General features: G+C 35.9%; 1 non-coding gene across 1 annotated transcript; it reads right to left on the bottom strand.

Annotated features, from left to right (window-relative positions):
* Window positions 1-745: 745 nt before the first annotated feature.
* LOC112835404 (U6 spliceosomal RNA) lies at window positions 746-852 on the bottom strand. Its single transcript, XR_003211212.1, has one exon. It is a non-coding gene; the product is annotated as a U6 spliceosomal RNA (small nuclear RNA).
* Between the last annotated feature and the right edge of the window lie 21,530 nt (window positions 853-22,382).

The raw sequence follows: 22,382 nt of genomic DNA, 5'->3' as shown, positions 1-22,382 counted from the left end.
CTATTGGTTCTGGGCCAAATGCTTCAGGTTCATCTTAAGCCTTTTTCCCCTTCAGTGTCAATAAAACTGTTATCAGAGTGGTCTCCTTGGACATAGAGGAAATGAACCTATAACATTTCCTGAAATTAATCCATTCCCAAATTTTATTGTATTTACTTTACCTAAATTACCAGCATTAACAATTAATCTGTTCTCAAATTCCATTTGGAATCATGTCATCAAGTTTTCTGGATTAATTTTAATTTTACTTTATGTATTTGTTTTTGAAAATACTGCAAACACTGTATATAATGAACTATTAATGTAGAAATTACTTGAGTCCTCTTTGATTCAATCCTCTATCTCTCTGCTTGGAATGTATCTACCCCTGATCTTTGCATGGCTTTCTCCTTGTCAATCAGGTCCCTACTAAATACTATGCCTTCAGAAATGTTCCCCTGACTATGCCATCTAATGCTATCCTCCTCATTCCCTTCTACATTAGGTTCTTGTTTTCTTTTTTTTAAGTTTTTATTTAAATTCCAGTCAGTTAACATACAATGTAATATTAGTTTCAGGTGTACAATATACTAATTCAACACTTCCATAGGACACCTGGTGCTCATCAAGACAAATAAACTCCTTAATCCCCATCATCTATTTAACCCATCCCCCCACTTACCTCCCTTCTGGTAACCATCAGTTTGTTCACTGTATAGTTAAGAGTCTGATTCTTAGTCTGCCTCTCTCTCTTTTTTTTTTCCCCAAAAATATGGAATGCTTCATGAATTTGCATGTCATCCTTGCACAGGGGCCATGCTAATCTTCTCTGTATCATTCCAGTTTTAGTGTATGTGCTGCCAAAATGAGCATGGTTCTTGTTTTCTTAATAGTGCTTACTACTACTTCATCTTGTTTCTTTGATTGTGTATCAATCATGGTATTAGACGGGAACTGAGTTCCTAAGACAAAAAACAAGATATCCTAAAATGGGGTACAAGACTATATACAGCACTTGTAATAGGAGGTTAGAAAAAATCAGTTTGTACCCTGGGAGATTTCAGCTCCAGTGTATAAAATAAGATTGAGAGGCCTAAAAAAGGGCTGTGTGATAGAAAGTTTGAATGTGGAGGAGGCTGATGTGTTCTGGGTCTCACTCCTTTTATTAGGTAAGGACAGTCATGTTTTTCTTATCCTCTGGCAGAGGACCCCACAGAATTCTCTTTGAGAGTTACTATGTGTCCCCTGTAGTGTGTGGGACATTGGATTTATGTCTGAGAGAATCTCAAGTGTGAGAGATAGGCTGGTTATTTATTCTGACAGTGAAGTGAAAGGAAGGAAAGGTGGTTGGCAGCCTTGGGCAATCTGTGCTCCTAGACTTTAGAAGAGGAAAAGGATGCATGATAAGCACTTCCTTTAAGCCACTTGGTGTTCCTTTAAATCCCACCCAAAAGTTCTCTGAGAAAAGGCGAAAGAACATAGCAGCAAGAACCAAAAGGCCCTTGTGAATGGCCACAGGCTAAGGAAGATGCTTTGAACAAGATGTAAGAGAATTTATCAACCACATAAAGGGAAAAACAGGTCTCCCAAGAGTCCACTTGAGCAAGAGTCAATTTTACCAACCTCCCCAGCCAAGATAGAATGAACTATGTCACATGATTAGTCAGACAAGGACTCCACTCACAATTCTGCTTCTCCCTTCCTAGCTCTGATCCTGGAAGGATCAGCATAAGTCAAAGTTAACAAACTGGAAGAAGAATAAGCTATTTACAAGCCAGGGTCATGCAGACACCAGCAGCAGTACAGATGCTACTCTTCCTCCACTGTGAAGGACTTGGCCTGCAGCCTGCTGGGTTAGTAAAGAGGAGTAACCATAATATTGAATAAAATGGAGCTTTTGATTCTTACTGTATTTGAACTTACTAATTATCATAAGGTTTGAAAATATACATATGTATATATATGTATATAGTCATGTCATGTTCAAACAGGTATAATTTTAGTTCTTCCATTCTGATTTGCATGCCTTTTTTTTCTTGCCTAGTTCTTCCAGCAAGGACATCCAGTACTGTATTGAATAAAAGTGGTAAGAGTGGCATCCTTGTCTTGTTCCTGAACTTAGAGGAAAGGCTTATAACTTTGCACCACTGAGTCTGATGTTAGCTGTGGGCTTGTCATAAATGGTTTTTATTACATTGAAGTACAGTCCTCCTATATGTTGTTGAGAGTTTTTATCATGAAAAGATGTTGATTTTTTCCAATGCTTTTCCTACATCTATTGAAATGATCATATAATTTTTATTCTTCATTCTACTAATGTGGTATATGACATCTATTGATTTGTGTATATTGAATCAGCCTTGCATCCCAGGGATAAATCCCACTTGATCATAGTGTATGATCTTTTTAATGTACTCTGAATTTAGTCTGCTAGTATCTATGTTCATTAGGGATACTGGCCTACAATTTTATTTTCTTGTAGTGTCCTTGTCTGACTTCTGAATATATATTGGAAAGAAACAAAAATTAGTGTCCTGAGGAGATATTTGTACTCCCATGTCTATTGCAGCATTATTCACAATGTCTGAGATACAGAAATATTCTAAATGGCCTCCCATGATTAGATGGATTAAAAAATGTGAGATACACACATACACACAGGAATATTATTCAGCCATAAAAAAGAAGAAAATCCTGCCCTTTGCAACAACATGGATGAAACTGGAAACATTATGATAAGTTAAGTAAGCCAGACAGAGAGAGGCAAACACAGCATGGCATTACTTATATGTAGAATATTTTATAAAAATTTATAATAATAAAGCCGATTTCATAGAACCAGAGAACAGAATGGTGCTTCCCACCAGCTTGGGGGGCAGGGGGAATGGGGAGATATATGTCAAAGGGTAGAGTTTCAGTTCTAAGATGAATATAGCATGATGGCTAGGGATACAGTATTGTATATGTGAAATTTGCTGTGAGTAGACCTTAAGTAGTCTCACCACACACACACAAAAGAGTTAATTATGTAAAGTGATGAATGTGTTAATTATCTTTATCTTGGTAATCATTCTACAATGCATATGCATATCAAACTATCATGTTGTACACTGTAAATACATACAATTACATTTGTCAATTATTCCTCAATAAAGTTGGAAAAAAAACTAAAATGTTATCTATAAGGGGGATTTTATTATGTAGAAACCACCCCCAAATCATGGAAATTTACCTACATTTCATTCAAGAGTAAAAGACTATATTTAAAGGGACACAAAGATATACAAACAGTTAATATGCTTTCCAATTACATTCTGTGAGAGTAGGACTTGTTCAACATATAGGATGTACTTACTTTCTGCTCAGCCATACTACCAAGGAACAGGGATCTCATCTACTATTGTTCACTAAAGTATTCTTAGCACAAGATCATGTCAGGTATTAAGGAGAATTTAATAAATATTAGTGAATGAATGAATAAATGAAAGAACAAATTCAAAAAAGAGAATACAACTGGTAGACTGGGGTTAAATTATGACTGCCATTATGTTACTGTGATAATTATTAAGTCTCAGTTAATTTCTTAATAGAAATTAAATAAAAGCACCTACCTCTGAGGTGATCATAGGAATGAAATAAAACAAAATAATGTGTATAAAATGTTTAGTACAATATCTGACCCATAATTATTATGATGATTATAATACTTTATTTTAGGAAATAAGACATCTACATGTGTAATATTATGTTAAAACATAAAAGCAGTAAATCTCTTAGTGATTAAAAACTGATGCCAGATTCAAGTTCTGAACATTTCAAAGTAGATAGAATTTGTAGAGTTCAGCAGACAACAGAGGTGTTAGGAAGGAGACAAGAGAAACATCCCAGGTGTCTAGGAATGCTGTGTATGTAACCATCAGAGTTGATACTTTTAGCATCTCACACCTAATTAACTCATCAGCCTCCTAAGCGATCTTGATGTCAGCCCCTACCATTTTATTTTCTTCAAAATATTTCTTCAATAATGGTACTCCCATAACAACAACAACAAAATTAACCATAAAAAAGCAAAAACAAAACAAACAAAAGCCAATCAAAATGCCCCACAGAAACTCTCTTTGAACAGAATGAAGTCAACAGCCCTTATGTTAGTGTTCTAGATCCATTGTAACAGGCAGAACATTCAACTTCAAGTCTTACTGTTCTTCACCAAGAATGTTCTGAGTCGTATTTATCTCTTTACTGCCCCTTGAATATATGACAAACACTGATCACTTGAAGTGTCTGTTCATTTTGTATTCTCTCCAGGGAAAGTGCTTCTCCACTCAGCCTGTTCAAATTGCCTCCTTCTTCAGAGTTCAGCTCAAGTCATCCCTCCAGGGTTCACACTCTCCTCCCTCTGAAAAGCCATTCCTCTAATTGGTTATAAAGCTCTTTTGTCCATTTATCACATGCATTGGGACACCCTGTTCATTGTGCTCTCAAATAATCATTTCATTCTTGTAGTTTAGTTATGAAGAGCTTATTAATTTTTTACATACTTATTTTATAGCTATTACTAAGAAGAATATAAACGCTTTGGTGATAGACATAATATCTTTTACTTCTGTGCATCCTGCCCAGTAACTAATACAATATTGTACACATGATCTGTTTTATAGAATTCTGCTGTGATGTGGTTGTTGTGCATCCTGGTGGCTTAGAGTAGTGCCAGTGTTAAAGCTGTCACTATGTCTTATCCAGGAGACCGATACAGCCCTCCCCTTGGAGCTATGGCTCACCTTGAGGAAAACCAAAGGAGATGTATGGTCCACAATCACCCCAGCCACAGTGAGCAGCAGCATCTTAAACCATTGACTTATCCTTAGTCAGTATTGAGAATATTTCTGGGTAATTGAAAAGGAGTTGAGTACTATTTGAAATTTTCTTTATAATTTAATTGGCCTGCAAGAAAAGATGGGAGTTGGGTGAAAAAAAATTTATATTGGTCACATAACCCCAAATAGGCTCTAAGACAGACAAGGGGGGATAAGGAGGGGCTCAGGTCATTTGTATTACTTAGAATGAATTCTTTAAATATCTCTGATAGAATCAGTTGAAATAAATTTGGAAATAAAGTATAATATTACCACAGAGTCATATTGTTGGTGACAAGAGAGCTAAAAAAATAAAGAAAAAATAACTGGCTGGTAATATTTTAAAGGGTAACCAATGCTCACCAGCAGCTGCAGTAAGACATTAAGTAATAGAGCACAGTAATGTTAACTGCTCTCCTGGTAAGAGTGGTAAATGAAATAAACCCCAGCATCCAGGGTATCATTAATCTATAGTGAATAATGGCAGTGGTAGTGTAAGGAGATTAAAAAGGGCATTGTAAACATTTGTGGCTGTATAATATACAAATTAAAAATGTGAGAACGCTTGCAGCTGCATAATCTACAAATTAAAAAGTGTAATAGCATGGCATTAATTACTGGCTGATCAATTCCCCCATAATTGCTGGCATGTAGATGAACAATTATAGGTCCGAAATGTTATTTGAGAAAGAGACATTGACCTTGGAACTGTAAGGAATGATACTCTGTTATAAGGTAATACAGGATCCTATCAAACTCAGTTCCAATATTTGTAGCAGCCGCCAGCTCAGCGCAGGGCTGTAATCACCACACTATTTCTTTCGATTATGGTGCCAGAGGGGTTACACATTGTTTTCTCTTTTTGAACAGAAACACCCAGTGACCTTCAGCCTTCTGAAAATGGGACCATCAGGCCTCATTTCCAAGTTCAAACAGTTTTAATAAAAATGAAATAGCAGGAGATAATGTACTTTACCCTTCTAGGCCAAAAGAACAGTTTAGAAAGTTGGAAAGACAAACTTCGTTCAGATGCAAACATTCCAACTGGGATTGTGGCTGTAGACCTAAATGTTTCCAGACCAACCATGTCAAGTTTACCACTGATAGTTAAGTAATCAGGGACTCAAATATTTGGTTGATATCGGAAATCAGAACACGTACCTCTATCCATTTGCCCTCCTTAATAACAGATGACACAACAAAGCCACATTCTTATTGACGATTTACTGTTATGGTGACCAAGAAGATAAGTGAATTGAGGTTCAGCAGAGCAGTTGCTGTATCAGACACGTGGCTTCAACTGAAGCTAGCTCTGTTAGTGCCGTTTCTGACACTGAATTGCAACTTCAAATCCAGGAGTTAACCAACATTCTCAATCCCCTTCATTCATTTACTACATGCGGCAATCTGGATTTTGCTCACTGCCGTTCTATCAAAACTGTCTTCATCCAGATCACAGCAATTGCCAGTTCCAAGGGGCATTTTTCACACCTAATCTCATCTGACCTTCTTGTCGAATTGGACTCCACTGACCACTCCCTTTATCTAGAAGCTTTTTTTTTTTTTTTGAGCTTTTGTTGACCCTCTTTCATGGCTGCCTCAGTTTCTATACATTATTGGCTTTAGTGATACTAACATTATCAACTTCATTCTTTTTCTTTCTCTCCATTCTTTCCCAGTGCAGTTCCATCTACTTCTAACATATCTGAGGCTAAATCTCTGGTCCAGACCTCTCTAGGCCTCACAGTCTACAGTCAAAACCCAACCAAGCATAAAGAAATGGAAGGCTCAGCCCCTCGGATCCTGCATGTGCACCCTCACACCAGACATGGAGTTAAAATTACCCCTCCTCCTGTTCCCCTGATTGTGACTGACAGCCATGGTGCCATGCCCACCCCATTTTTTAAGCTCTCATACCCCTCGTGCCAAGTCAGTTGTCATGGCCTGTTTATATCATCCTGTAATTTTTTCTTGAATCTTTCTATATCATTCTATCATTGTTCTCTTTGTCTTTTTTCCAGTGTTTTTGTCATAGCTTCATAATTTCTTCCTCCTCCACTTTAAGTACTAACTGCCCACTACACACATCTTTCAGCTCATTCTCTATAGGGCCATCCATAGTTACCACTGACCTACTTGTAACTTTTCAACTGCTCTGTATTTTTACTGAGTAAAGCCAAGCCTTTCATCAGGACCTCTGATTCCTTCCATAAACTGGTCCCTGATTAATTCTCCAATTGCACATGCTACTGCTTTCTAATCTTGCATGTTTTATCCAGCAACAATTAGTTACAATAATAAACTCTTTCAACAAGGCCAGCTTTATTAAACCTCCAGGCTTTTGCACATACTGTTCCCCCGGCTTGGATTCCCACTCCCTCTCTTATCACTTTAAGAGTTTTCATCGTCATTTTTCAAGAATTAATTTGGAGATAATTCTCCCTCAGAATCCTTTTTTGTCACCCTTGACAGAGCCATCCTTCTCTCATTTCCTTATCCCCAAAGATACTTTCACTACAACACTTCTCAAAAGTGCTGTTTGTCTAAATGGCCATTCCCCCTCTCCCGTGTCTTTGTAAATGCACCTCCTGTCACAAAGCCTGACATCTGGTAGGCACTCAGTAATTTTTACTTTATGAATTGTACTGAAGTTGGTAAAAGTGAAAAAAGTCCTTGAAAATTAGAAATAAAAAGGTAGACAAACCACTCCTTCCTTGGAAGAACTTTGCTTATATTATCAGTTTCAGTAGAGATAACAAAAACAATAATAGTATCACAGGCTAACACTAGTAATAGAGTAACTAGTCATAGTAATACAAATACTAATCACTTCCTATGTACCAGATGTTGTGCTTCTTCTTTCTTTTTTGGCATGAATTTTATCCCATTTGATCTTGACAACAGGTAACTAAAACTCTAAGTTAGAAAGTTTAAAAAAAAAGCCTGTTCAGAATCCACTGTTAGAAAGTAGTGAAGCTAGGAGTCAATCCATAGCTATCTGGTTCCAGAGTCTGTTCTATTAACCATTAATTATCCCTCCTCCTTAATCCCCCCTTCCCAGTACTAGTTAAATTATATTTTCATCGAACAGCTCATTTTTTATTGAAAATACCAAAACAATGTGTTATTCTGGATTTGTTTAGACACAGAACATTTATCTCTGTATAGATACACTCCTAGCCTTTAGATTTTCTTTTTAAAAAATCCTAAATACCTTGAAAAGAGACTGGCCTCAATGAAACTTTCATTTGAAGCATTTTAAACAATCACATATCACACATACACACCAAACAAATTTTCAAGTAATACCAGCTCTTTCTCCCAAAGTAATATTCATCAATTTCTCCACTTGACTGTTCCATCTATTCAATACAATTATGGAGACTTGAAAAACACAATAGATATTGATTCAGTTTCTCATATAGAGACCATTTAAAAATAAGAACTTGGGAGGACATTTTGAGTGAAACCATTTACATAAAAAATAAAATCCTGGCATATAGCTTGAGGTCAGTCTTAAAAGAAGCCATAAAACATATAAAATTAAAGAAGCATTTTCAGGAACTTTTAATAGACTTTCCCCTTTGTGCTAATCAAAATAATTAGCATTTCTATTATTCCTTTGGAATCTCACTATAGAACTCTTTGCTAAAGAAAGGAATTCAGTGGTTTAAAAAATGATTAGCATTTATATTATTACAGGGGCAACACATTAGAACATTATTTCGTACAAATTAGAATTCAGAGTTATGAAGGCTAGCATTTCTACCACAATGCTGGAAGTTTATGTAAACTTACTCACCATGGAAAGGAATCCACTGTGGAGTTCATGACCCTGAACCTACAGAAGAAAAGAAAAATACAAAAGTAAAAGTGAGAAAAGAGTGTTAGAGTGTTTTTAAAGTATCAAAATGAAGTTGGTCTAAGGTGGTACTACCTATAGACTAGCCTTCAGTGAGCCCTCAGTATGGCCCCAGAATGTAGCTCTTTGGGACCAGCCTTACTACCTTGCTTCTGCTCCAGAGAAACAGAGCATTAGTAAATCTAAAGAGTAGGAGAGGAAGAATGTCAAACTTCCAGTTGTATATTAGTTTCTCCATGGGAAATACTTTAAAGAGAAAAAAATGTCAAATCTAGAAAAATAATGGGTTGTTTAAAACATCATCAGGTAATCTGATTATTATAATTAAATACTTTTTATAAAAAAATCTGTTTCTGTAATCTGATTATTATAATTAAATACTTTTTATAAAAAAATCTGTTTCTATGAACAAACTCAGTTTGAGTGATATAGTGTAGACACAATTTCCATCAAGAAAATGACAGTTCTTCATTTCCATGGCATCATTGCTTTTGGTTTGTTTAGTCTTTTAATATATTAGAAACACTTACAAACATCTCTATAAGGTTCTCTAGTAGCTCCCCATGTTCCTTTACATTCATCAGGTCACTGGAGAAAGGCCCAGACTATTCCTATTTCCCTGCCCTTAACAACTCAGATGCAAAGAGAAGGTGCATGGACAAGAATGGAGCAGGGTCAAGGGCATTGAATGGAACAAAGTATCAGAGTTATGGTCTGTCTCTCTTTTGGGGTACGATCCTCTAGCTCCCTTTTTCAACTATTCCAAATCAGGGCAACATGGAAGGAGCCTTCACCTTCTTCAGCAATAGGAAACATGAGAAAGATCTGGGAGAGGCTGCCTGTGCTAGGGTCATAAAGAACTCTTCCCCGCCTCCCCCAAAATTGTTCTCTTACCCTCTTTTGTTTTAAATCACTTTTTGTTTTGAAATAATTTTAGACTTCATAAGAAGTTGCAAAAACAGTACAGAGATTTCCCAAACTTCCCCTGATGACAACATCCCACATAACTAGAGTACATTATTGAAACCAGAAAACTGGTTATTGGTATAATACTATTAACTAAACTATAGATCTTATTTGGAGTTCACCAGGACTTACATGCATAAGCTTTTTGGGTGGGATGTAATGTATAGTTCTATGATATTTTATCACATAATAAATTTGTATAATCACCATTATTATCAGGAAAGTAAAGTGTTCCATTTCGTTGTTTTTTTTTTTTTGAGATTTATTTATTGGGGGGGAGGGGTAGAGAGAGAGAATTTCAAGCAGATTCTGCGGCTAAGGGTGGAGCCTGACAGGGGGCTCAGTCTCACAACCCTGAGATCATGACCTGAGCCAAAACCAAGAGTTGGATACTTAACCAACTAAGCCACCTGGGTTCCCCTAAAATGTACCATTTCTATAACAGAAAAGAAACACCCTCTAGTTTCCTATTAACAGTCAAATTCTTCCTCAGCCCTAACCTTAGCAACCACTGATGTAATATAGCATCCCCTTCCTACCTCCCTTCATTTCTTCTTTTTTCCTTTATTCTTTCCAGGCCACCATAATCTTTTCCCAGGTTGCTAAAATGGTCTTGCCATTGTCTTTTGTCTTGTCTTCCACAAGCTAATTCCCATACTGCAATGTGATAAAACCATTTAAAATACATGTGATCCTGTCATACCACTATTTTATACCCTCTTAGTGATAATTTCAGTATTTTCAGGATAAATTCTGAATTCCATATTTCTTTTTTTTAAGGATTTTATTTATTTATTTTAGAGAGAGAGAGAGCATGAGCAGGGGGAGGGGCAGAGGGAGAGAGAGAATCTCAAGCAGACCCTATGCGGAGCCCCATGTGAGGCTCCCCCTCACAACTCTGATATCACTACCTAGACAAAAGCAAGAGTCAGATGCTTAACCGACTGAGCCACCCAGGTGCCCGCCCCTGTTGAATGCATTAATGAGGGATGCATTTTGTCTAGTCCACAGATGGAATGGGCAAAAACTATGGGAAACATGTGGGACTAAAGTGCTGATAGGATGGGCGTTGAGGGACAAAGTTAACATTTTTCCCACCACTACATTTTCCCATGTGCTAATACTATTTATATATGTGGTGATGATCCCTTACAATTATGATCTCTGCTAGGTCACATTTTATATCATCATCTCAAAATGTTGAATAAAAGCATACTGTATACAGTGAAAAATAATTCTTAAACGGCCTGCACCCCACTTCCTGTTGTGAAAGAACACCTCAGTGAAGCTTACCTTCTCAACTGCTGGTAAAATGGCATCACATTTGGGCCAGGTTGGACCAGAATGAAATCTGCATATTACTAAATTTGTGAACCCAGTCCTCATCCTCAATGTGAGTCAATAAAGTTAGAAAGCCTTTCATTTCAGAATACAAAACACCTCATTGCACATTTCATATTCCATATTTCTAGACTAACTTATTAGAGATGCGTACACCATTTGCTGTTGCTTTGTGACACTGGCAAATGCTTTTAAATCTTCTAAATGTTTTTTTAAAAATGTGTGAAATGTGTTCTTTTCAAGGATGTGAAAGTGAACTGAGGCCAAGTGGCAGTGGGCGTGTTGGCTATAAATCTACTCAATACATAAATATATGTATATTGAATTTTTCATCACTAGGCCAACTATGAAATATCTACCTTGTTGAATGTGTTATTTGTAATGTGCAAAGTTCTCTAAGAGAAACATAACTTTTGCATTCTTATTTTGTTCTGTGACATGCAAAAGTGAGTTTATTTTTCCTAAAACATAAAACTAGACTTTTGTGAATATTATATCACATCAGATTAAGAGCTGGATGTATAGAATATTTTGACTATTCAAGAATAGATTTTGGTATATTATTTTATGCTAATTGTAAAGATTATTTTTTTATTTTTCAGCATGCTTAGAGTATATCAAATTTTACTGTTCCTTTAATCTTCTGAATGAATGTAATAGATATGGTAATCATTTTTTAAAAATTTAATGTAAAAATGATCTATTTGCACTTGCTATGCATTACATCTATACTCCCCATTATACATGTCTGTATAAATGCTGAAATTTGTAATATTTAGACATTCAGTAGATGAACTGGTCTACCATGGTTATTTGCCACTTGACTCCTTATAAAAAGAAAAAAAAAAGGCTCTTATTTCAGTTAAGCAGGTCTCCAAGAAGTTGTCTCCTCTTAAATAAGTAAAAAGATAAAAAATCAGTGAGGACAGCACTGTCCTTTGGAGAACGGACCTTGCCTTTAAGTTTTTGTAATCTACAACTGATTTAATAAAATTTATTCTTTTTATGATTTATGAAACACTACTTGTAGTTGAGAAATAATTCAGCATTATTCTGGACAGGATATGAAGAATGACTTTTTTTAGCCTTTAAAAGGAGCCTATTCTGCTATTCTTTTAGGCAAAGAAATAAGACTGCTAATCTTAGGAACTATTTCTCTGCAGATGGTACTGGTCAGATCTTGTTCCTTTGGATGAAAACGGGAATTTTATACCTTTATTATAGTAAAAGGATTGAGCTGCAACTTAAAAAGGAGTATATGTTCCTAGGTAAATGGCAAACTGTTTGACTTCACTCTGGACTGCAGTACTTGCTGGAAGCAGTTTTTTTCATAGTTGGATATGAAAAATAAGAAAGACTCAAAATGCATAAATTGTAGCAGATGCTTCCTTAACTTAACGTATGAAATAATTTTGATGGGTGGTTATGAATTTGTAAGTAATGTTTACTTCTGAAATGCCATAATTGCTTTTGGAACTATTTGAGGCATTTTGAATTGTATCTGTTTTTATTGTAATATGGAATTGTATTGCCATTTTATGAAGTGGCATCTTTTTGATGCATGGAAGTTCTGGATACATTTGTTATCCATCATGAAGAAACCAGATAAGTAAATATAACAACTATAACTGAAATGCTTCTTTTTTACATGAATAAATGAAAACCATTTTGAATCTGAAGGCAGAAGCACTCTATCTGCAGACTGACAAATTGCACATTTGTTTGGTTTCAAAAAACTGGTATCTGGCTTCTATTCTGTGACTGAGAGAAATGTCTGTCTCCTGCATGACAGAGCCTCTGAGATGGAGGAGCTCTCTTCTTTGCAGAGGTGGAAGAGGTCAACTGAATGGACCATAAAGAAAAAGGGCCCTTGTCTATATAATTACTTTTGAATGGAATAAGATTACACAGTTCATCTGAAATGTGGTAGCTTATCTATATTGCTACACTCCCAAATCCCTCTCAGTTCTCTAATATTTTCTATAAACATTTATTGAACACATAACTTTGTGTATTTAGTTTGCTGTTAAGATTCTTTGACCACTCGTAACTTAAAATTATGTAATCAGTCTACCTTTAACATAACCCCCAAGCGTTGACCATGTAGAGTAATATACATGTGTTTTAACCTAAAGATTAAACAGACAGACCTGGATTTCTAAATGGCTAAAAGAGTGCAACTAGTCTTTGGAGAAAGAACTACCTCATGGAAAACGGGTCAAGTGATTCAAAAGAATAATCAGGTGTTTAACTTCTGATATGTACTAGAAGTTAAAAGAGCTTTTCTGGGAGGCACACTTGAAATTAATTACAATACAAAGATTATATCAAGTATAATGACATGTTCTTGTTAAGGAATATTTGGACAATATACAAAACAAGTCATATAATGCAGGCATTTTTGTTGTCAGATAAGATGTGGATCAGGAGATGACTAGCACAGGGATATTTAGAGCAAAGGGAATGGAATACATTTGAAGACAGACAGACCATATATAGCAGTATTTCTCAAACTTCAATGTGGATATAAATCTCCTGGGGAGTTGTGATAAAAATCCAAACTCTGATTAAGGAGTTCTTGGGTGGGACCCAAAACTATGTTTTTCTAAAAGGATCTCAGTGATGCCAATGGCACTGGACTATGAATCACACTTAGAGAAGCAAGGTAAAATGTTACAAAGAACCCAGTTAGTAGTGCAAAATGAGTTAAGTAAATTTGACATAGAAACTTTGTTCCATTTTCTTTGCTACAATTCCAGGATCTATCCACAGTAAGTTTATCTCTGTATTGATAACAATATCAAATCCATATTCTTCAAGTGCAATGGCATTATTTTACTTTTTCTTAGGCATGACTTTATTCATTCATACAAAAACAGAAGATTAAAAAATGTCATTACCATTTTCAAAAGGAGGATCAAAGAACTTATTACAAACTATATAGACCCGTAAAAACAATCTAACTTCCAGACACAATACTAGAAAATTATTAAAGAGTTGGCTTTTAAGTGCCTAAGAAAAGGCAGCCACAAAAGCAGGTTCCCCTGAGCATTTACTAAGCATAATCATGTTCCAATAGCCTGCTTTTTTTTTTGGCAGTAGAAGTGACAGGTCTAGATTTCCACAAGACATTTGACAATTTCTCCATATTGAATTTAAGAACAAAATGCAAAAATATAAATTAAATGCAAGGAAATTTGTTTTTTACCAATTATTATTTGAAAAACCATATCAAAATGAGGCTGATTAATTGACTGAGGTATGTTGGGAGAAGTTTCTAAAATTAGACTAATGGGTAATGTCTGTTCAATTTTATGTAAAGTTTTCTTAATGTATTAGATAATGATTATAATAAAGAAGACATTGACATCAAAAATTTATATGGCCTTGAGCTGTGAGAAATAGTAAAGATATCAACAGGCTAAAGTAACAAGTCATGTATTAAACTTTTGTATAAATAACATCAATGAATGCTTTTGTCTAATAGTCCTTAAGGCTAATAAAAAAGTTTAAATACATTAACACATAACAAATCCATTATTTTATGAGAAGAAATGACCAGGTTCTCGGGTCTTTGTCTTCTAAAAATTAAGAATCACTCTTTATACAGTCTAAGACATGGAGAGGGGAGAATCAAGAAGTGTTTTATAGGTGAGCTGAAGCTTGTCCATAAAGTACAGGTATTGGTAGACAGATGGACAAAAGGGGAAAGTGACAGTGCTTGTTTAAATTAGTTAAAATTAAATGGAATATACTGAGGAAGGTTGTAGGATCAAAAATGTACATGGCCTCTGAAGAAACATGCAAGAGACTATTCATGAAGAGGTGCAAAGGTTACACTGGAATGAAACAAAACAGAGCATCTTGAAAAGTTATGATATTGTCACATGTTTAATGTCATTTTTTAGATCTTAGTTTCTTCCTGTTCATGAATTATTTTCAAAATACAGCTAATATTTTTTACAAACTCATAATATAAATCTTTAGTAAAAGAATGAGAATCTAAGTGAATAAATGACACAGGATTTTTTTTTCTTCTTGAAAAGGTGCTTGTTAGACAGTAGAAGAGGATTCTTTGGTACTTCAGTCTCAGGATCAAGGGCAGGGGCTTGCAGTCCAGGAATCTCTAGCCTCACCATCCCACAGATATGGAGATCTTCATCCCTATGTTCACACTTGCCTGAGCATTCTAATTTACTTCCAATTTCTCTCCATATCCTCACTGGTCCCATCTTGGCTTTCTTTGTTGAATACAAAGTAAACTGGATTAGGAGGACTGAAAATGTGTGTGTGTGTGTGTGTGTGTGTGTGTGTGTGTGTGTGTGTGTGTGCGCGCGCGCGTGCCCGTGCGTGCGTGCACGCATGTGCGGTCGCCTTCTGAATGAAGTACAGCTTCGAAGTCACAGATGACACATTAGAAAAAAGAAATATAGTAAAATGAGTAAAATATATTCTCATTCACAATTTCCTAGAGGCCCCTTGGTTGTTAATTGAAACTTTTGTCTACTTTATTGAACAATAAAAGTGGCAGCAACTACTCCCAGGTGTCCTTCAATATTAAAAAGAGGATAAAGGGTTCCTGGCAAAGGTGACAGAAATTAATGCGGCGAGCCCAGCTATCAAACATTCTGATATGTGAATTGCCTGATATTTCTATAATGTTGTCTTATGATTGGAAATGTTATTGCTTCTATTGAATCAATAGAAAATGTTAAAGCTCCACAGAACCCCAATTACAAACTAAAGCTGGAAGGTTAACATCTGGGAGCAGCAGAGATAGAAACAATCTCTATTGTCATACCTTACTGACAAGTAAATGTCAGAAACATAACGCCTTCGCCTGGTCTCAGGACGGAGCACATGTAAAAGAGTGATTGTAAGGCTGCCTCAAGTCAAATCGCCTGTCATCTCAGCTTTGACATGGAATTACTTTTGTTTTATGCATCTATTAACCTTGAACTATCAGCGTTTGTTTTAATGTTCCAGGCTGAAGTGACCTAAGTGTTCTTCTCTCATGCAGAGGGGCTCTGTGAGAGGACAGAACATGTGGCCCGGGTTGGGACTGGTCTTTATGGGAAGGCAGAGTGAATGCATCTGGAAGGACCATTTTCCTCTCAAATGGTAATACCCTTTTCCAAAGTCCACCTTTGGTAGGGCAGTTCTTTTGGGTTTTAAACAGTTCCTCTGTCCTTAAGAGTCTCTTGAGGAAATGCAAACTTCACACATTATAGCAAGGATCCCATATGATCAGTGATGATACAGTTATCACATAATGTATTCAGAAGAGGTCCTTGTTACAGGCAGTAGGGGAAGGGGTGGAAGGAAGAGAAGGTCTCAGTTTCTCATGGTGGAAGATAAGGCAGAAAAAGGGATTAAGCAACTTTGATCTGAATTCTGATGTCTTCACATATCATATCTCTTTTCATTCTTCCTAGACCTTGCATATTAAATGCTTTACATCTCCCACATTTCCTTGTTTAGCACCCTTTAAAGAATAGCCATTTCATGTTCCTTTTAACATTATACTAGATAGGTGGTACCATTTTATAACTGGTTCCAGGCATTCTGTTCTAGTGATTTTTATTGTTACTATTGTTGTTGTTGTTGAATCCTGAAACAACCTCAGTTTCATCTGATTCATGGTATCAAATTATGAAGTAAGACTTTTTCTTGTATTTTTTATCCACCATGGTGGATCTGATTCTGACTCTGGGTTCTAGAAATCCTACTTTGCCCTTGATTCAATACTTCACATATTCAAAAGCATATCCTGAGAACATTTTGCTCAAAGCTTATTGTCAGGGATAAGCCTGGGTTGTTTTTTTTTTTTTTTTGATGTTTGTTGTTTTTTTTTAATTAAAAAAAATTGTTTGAGGTCTAACTTCTTCACCTGGACTTTCAGGCTGGATGTGACCCAGTATTCCTAGGGAAAGAGTTACTCAGGGGAAGGTTTTATGTGAACTAGATCCTATTTTCAACACATAAACTTTCTATAACAATCAGAAAAAATTTCTGAGTTTTTAACACACTCCCATCAATCTTTTATTAAGGCCACTTATCTACCTTTTAAGATTTGAATTCTCAACTCATTTGCAAAAAGAGATGACTAACATATTTTTGCCTTTCCCGGTTCAGGACCATGTCTCTCTTTAGTTCCTGAAGTTCTCTTTCATTACTCACTATGGCAGCTCTACTGTTCTCATCAACCACAAATTCTGAGCACCAGAGGGCCAGGGCATATAATCATTCTTAAATAGCAAGTATTTTTATGGCATATATTATGTGCCAGCCACTGCTATCAGCACTTAACACCTATTATTTCATGGGCCTTCCATAAGAATATTATAAGAAAGTTTTATGGCCCCCATTTTATAGATGAAGTGAGGCACAAAGATGTGAAGCCCAAAGTCTCAGAGTTAATAAGTCATAGAAGCTAGATTGAACCTAGTATGCTCTAGAACCCCACCTAAGGAGCTTCAGGTTAAAAAAAAAAATAAGTATTTATTGAACACTTATAAACTAGGCATTGCAAGAATTTTATAAAAATATTTTATTTAATGTTCACAAACTTTTATTTTACAGGTACACAATGAGATAAAACGATTTGCACCTGGACACATAGTTACTAAAACTGATTCCAAAGGCCAAGGTCTTTTGATCTAATGAAGAGTCAGTATATTATATAGATTAAAAAGATAACATTTGTTGGTGTACTCATTAGTGATGTTGTGTGGCACAGAGGTTATGTGCTAAAGCAATTTAGGATTTTCACCCCAAAAGCTAGATAAGTAAGCAAAGCCATACCAGCCTTTCCCAACGAGCCCTGTTCCTGGATACCATGACATAGGCCCCTGCTGACTTTGCAGAATAATTTCCTGTAACCCTTTCCTTTTCCAGAATCATTATCTATACCAGTGCTTTACTTTAATAAGCCTCTATTTCCAGGAATGACTAATTTTATAGAAGAGACAAGCATTTCATGGAAAGATAAGGGACTTTTTTTTACAGAGATTTTATTTATTTATTTGAGAGAACGAGAGAGAGAGAGAGAGCACAGAGGGAGAGTGAGAGGGATTAGCAGACTCTCTGTCAAGCAAGCAGCCCAACGTGGGGCTCAATCCAAAGACCCTGAGATTATGACCTGAGTCGAAGACAGTCACTTAACCCACTGACTGAGCCATCCAGGCGCCCAAATAAGGGTGTTTTTAAGACAACAGCACTGAAAAATATGGCACCTGAAAGTCAAATTAGAGATGTGTTTAGTAAGCTCAATTTTATTAAAATGAATTTCAGTATTCATGTTGTGACTGTATATTTTAGAGTCTTGATTGCCCTATAATCAGACTCTATATTTATATTTCTTTCTTTCCTTTGTGAGAATACCAGCTTTTGTGAAATGTTTCAGATGAGCTCAATTCTAAAAGCAAGGTGGCTGATACCAACTTCTAACGAACCACAGCAACATAAAAATCAAATTGTAGTAAGTGATTTCTTTTTTCTATGAACAACTATAAAAATACTGTCCATCAGTCTGGAAAAGTACTGTCTTGGTGAAATAATGCCTGTGGCCCAGAAATGAATAATTACTGTAACATTTATTCAGCAAAATTCTCTTTGAAGTTAGTAAAGTTTACACTGAAGCAAACTGGAGAACTAGATCTGATCATGACAATATTTCTCTGTTTCAAGCCAGGGGATATTTAGGAAGATGTGTACTGCAAGAGCAATTGGATGAGTGTATCACCAGATAAGGCAATTTTAGCACACGATGGCTGGTATAAATGTAAAAAGACACAGTGTTACTTATATCACAAAGCTCTAATCCACATTTATGCCAGCAGTCCCATGTACCAAATTGCTTATTTTCTCCATTACACTGGTGGGCCTTGGAATCAAAGAACTCTAAGTCTCACAGGCAAGTTTATGAAAACCCCAAATTCCAAACAGTTTGAGAATTATCTTCCATGGAGGTCACAGTGAAATAAATGCATTGCTCATTTGTTTCCTCTCTTCTAATTCAAACAAAGCACTGATGGTGAGGTAAAGTATTGTCAGGTGATTGAGTTAAACTCCATCAGATTTGTGTTCAAGCTGCGTAAAATATATACAAGTATATATGTACACGTGTGTGTGTGTGTGTGTGTGTATATATATATGTATATATATATATATACAGATACCATATGGACATGTCTCCGTGGGGTAGTAGATGTAGGAAAGTTCATTACTTAGACTCAAATCCCTATAAAACCTGCTTTTTAATTAAGGGACAAATACATACACATCAAACAATCAAAGAACATTGCAAAATAATACATAGCTGCATTATATATTTAGTGGCACAGATTTCCTGTTTCAGAAATTTATAAAAAGTATCTGATCCAAAGCCTTGGATAATAAGAGGTGTGGCATAAAAGCCCAGCCGATTATTATCCCTACCTCTGTGCTTCTTAGCCCAGTATATGACACCCTACCAGTATAATAGTTGCTTAGGAAGGAAAAAAAAAACCCAATTACATAAAAGTAATTGTTCCATTTATTCATTAAACAAATATTTATTAGTAACTGCTTTTATAGGTGAGGAAGATTAAAAAAATGAATACGGCACAATCCTTTCCCTCAAAAAGCTTACATTTTAGTGGTAGAGACAGACAAGGAGCAAGAATCCAGTGTCCAATACATGTACATTGTCATAAGCACAGATTGTTGTATCATTTAAAACAAACTTTACACTAGCTACATCTGATCTCCACATGAACATTATGTTTACAAAAAAAAAAAAAAAAGCAACAACAATGAAAGAATAAAATGAAGACCCAGAAGAATAGGGGCTTTGCAGTGTCGCTTCTACCCTAAGACAGCCAGCCTTCATGGAATATTCTCAAGCAAAAGGTTTAGGGAAGACTGAACTTCTGTGTTACAAGGAACACAACAACAACAACAAAAGAATTCTTTAAATAATGCCTTGCTTATCTTGATATGACAAACTTGGCACAACAGTGTAACAGCCCAGAAATGAGACACTGGATAAATGAATAAATGGATGAATGGTGCTATCATGCCTCTCTCATTGAATACACAACCTTGTAACGGTTAATGTTACTAAGGTTCATTCCTTAATAAGTCATGCATTGCCTTTTTCTCTTTTCTTTTCAGCCCCTAATATTGTAATTTAAACTCCACATCTGTTTGTCCTTGTTTTCTCTGGGTGAGCTCTTTGAGAACAAGTTCTGTTTTATACTATTCGGAATTTTACTCAGACCATAAAATAATACTATACATACAATAATTACAACCCATCTCCTGAGAAAGCACACACAAAAATATCCTAATATATCAAGGATTAAAAGAGATCTAGGTAAAAAACCCAGTTTCACCAAGCATAAAACTGTGACTGTGGCCAGGAGATGATGTAAACCTCAGTTTTTTCATGTGTTTAATGAGGGATATAATAGCTACCTAGTAAAGATTTCATGAAGATTACACAGAATGACATCTGTAAAAAATCCCAGAAAAATGTTTTGCCCAAGAAATGCTAGACCTCTTTCTTGGGCATCCTACACATTCTTACGCACATATGGAATGGAAGTGGTGTTGCAGTAAGGGTCACCACCTCCTGATACACATGTTGTGCAGTGCTCAATCCAGGGGTGTCATACACCAAGAATACAAGGTGAGTGATATCCTCTGGAATTATGAAGCAATAACCCCAAATAGGGTTTGTTGGATTCTGAATTATTGAAATCAGCAATGGTCATTTAAATGGCAGAACTGGGGCTTGGTCCAGTGATATGAATAACAATTTGGTACATTTTCATTTATATAAGGACCACTGATAGTAAATCATACACCATGTGTATTATCAGTGCCATGCCCTATAGTGGTTTAGAACAAAATATCCACTTTGATGAGATGCAGCTAGATGGAGTCAATTTTTGTCATAAATTTCTTTATATTCTATCCTTTCAGCAATTACACATAAATAATTTCCTGGAACTTTAAATTTTACTATCTTCTCTTCTTATTCCTAAAATATATTATATACATTCCTTTCTCTTCATCTTTCTTTATGCCACTTTCCTGACTGGTATATTCTTCCACATCTTCTCTGTTTTCCTGAAGTCTTCCAGGCTTTCAAAGACCAGCTCATTTCCAAACTCCAACCTGATTGGGGTGTCTTCTTCCTTCTACCCTCACAAAGCTTATCTTTCTCTGGCCAGCCTTAGAACTCAAACATTCATATCTTATTCAGTTCTTAAACAACATTTCAAGGCATCACATTTGTTCTATTTTTTTTATATATCCAGTTATCCACTTTTATAACAGCTATGACATGCTTTACAACATGGAGCACAAATATAGTTAGAGCATTTTAATATTTCCAATTAATATTTTATTTCCCTCAAGAGTTCCTAACAGGAATTTATTCCCTTTTAGAGATTCTGACACCCTGCCTCCCTATAATCCTAGCCAGGCACTAGAGGAAGGAATGAGCCTAAAAAGGCTACCTCCAACATTGCTTCTTGCCCCCATATAAAAGAATGATCCTTTAGAACTTGGTCTTGCAGCGCTGTCTCCCTGGCTGGTTCATATCTCTGCATAGGCAATTGGATTTCTTAAGGAAGAAGGACCCCATTCCTTCAGGACTAAGTTCCAATAACAGTGTACCATGGTTGTATTCCCTGTGTATTATATGCCCATATGAACCCATATTCTGTTCTGTTACAAGATAATCACAAAATCATGGATCGCTCTTAATTATCCTGCTTTAATACATATATTGGAGGGTCTTGTTTGCCAAAGGGACTGGCTCAGAGATAACTTCCAGTCTTAGTCACTTGCTTAACTGGAACCAGCTCTCCTCTAAAAGCCTCCTAACCTTTATCTTAAACCTGGATCTAGAATTAACATCTCCATTTTCAGGGCAATTTGCATCCAAGAGTTTCACTGTCTTCTTTCTCCTGGGCTTTAGGGAAGGTCTCTCTGCTTACTGGCTAGCTCTATTTCAAATCTTGTGCATTAGGAGTCAACATTCTTCACTTATAGAAGATCTTTAGGAAAATGAAACTCTTTAGGCAAAATGATTCACCTTCTTTGCAAGGGTCAGTTTCATTTACCATGAGTCTTAGAGAGTATCAACCTTGATGGAGTCAAAAAACTTTCTTTTAAAACATAATCATTAAACAATAGAAGCCTACTCATCCTATAGTAAGAAATCTTATTATACACACAACCTTTCCTGGGACAAAAAAAAAAAAATCAGCTTCTCAACATTAAAAAAAAAAGCAAAAAGAGAACTGTAAAGTAAAAACAACAAAGGAAAACATATACCCTGTCTACCTAACTAAAGACAAGTATCTCCTTTGTATCTCCAAAAA

Source organism: Callorhinus ursinus, unplaced genomic scaffold (assembly GCF_003265705.2).
Source record: "Callorhinus ursinus isolate GAN/ISIS: 27379988/994484 unplaced genomic scaffold, GSC_fseal_2.0 scaffold11, whole genome shotgun sequence".
Classification (NCBI taxonomy): Eukaryota; Metazoa; Chordata; class Mammalia; order Carnivora; family Otariidae; genus Callorhinus; species Callorhinus ursinus.
The sequence above is the reverse complement of the archived record's forward strand: the minus strand, read 5'-3'. Positions and strand labels throughout refer to the sequence as shown.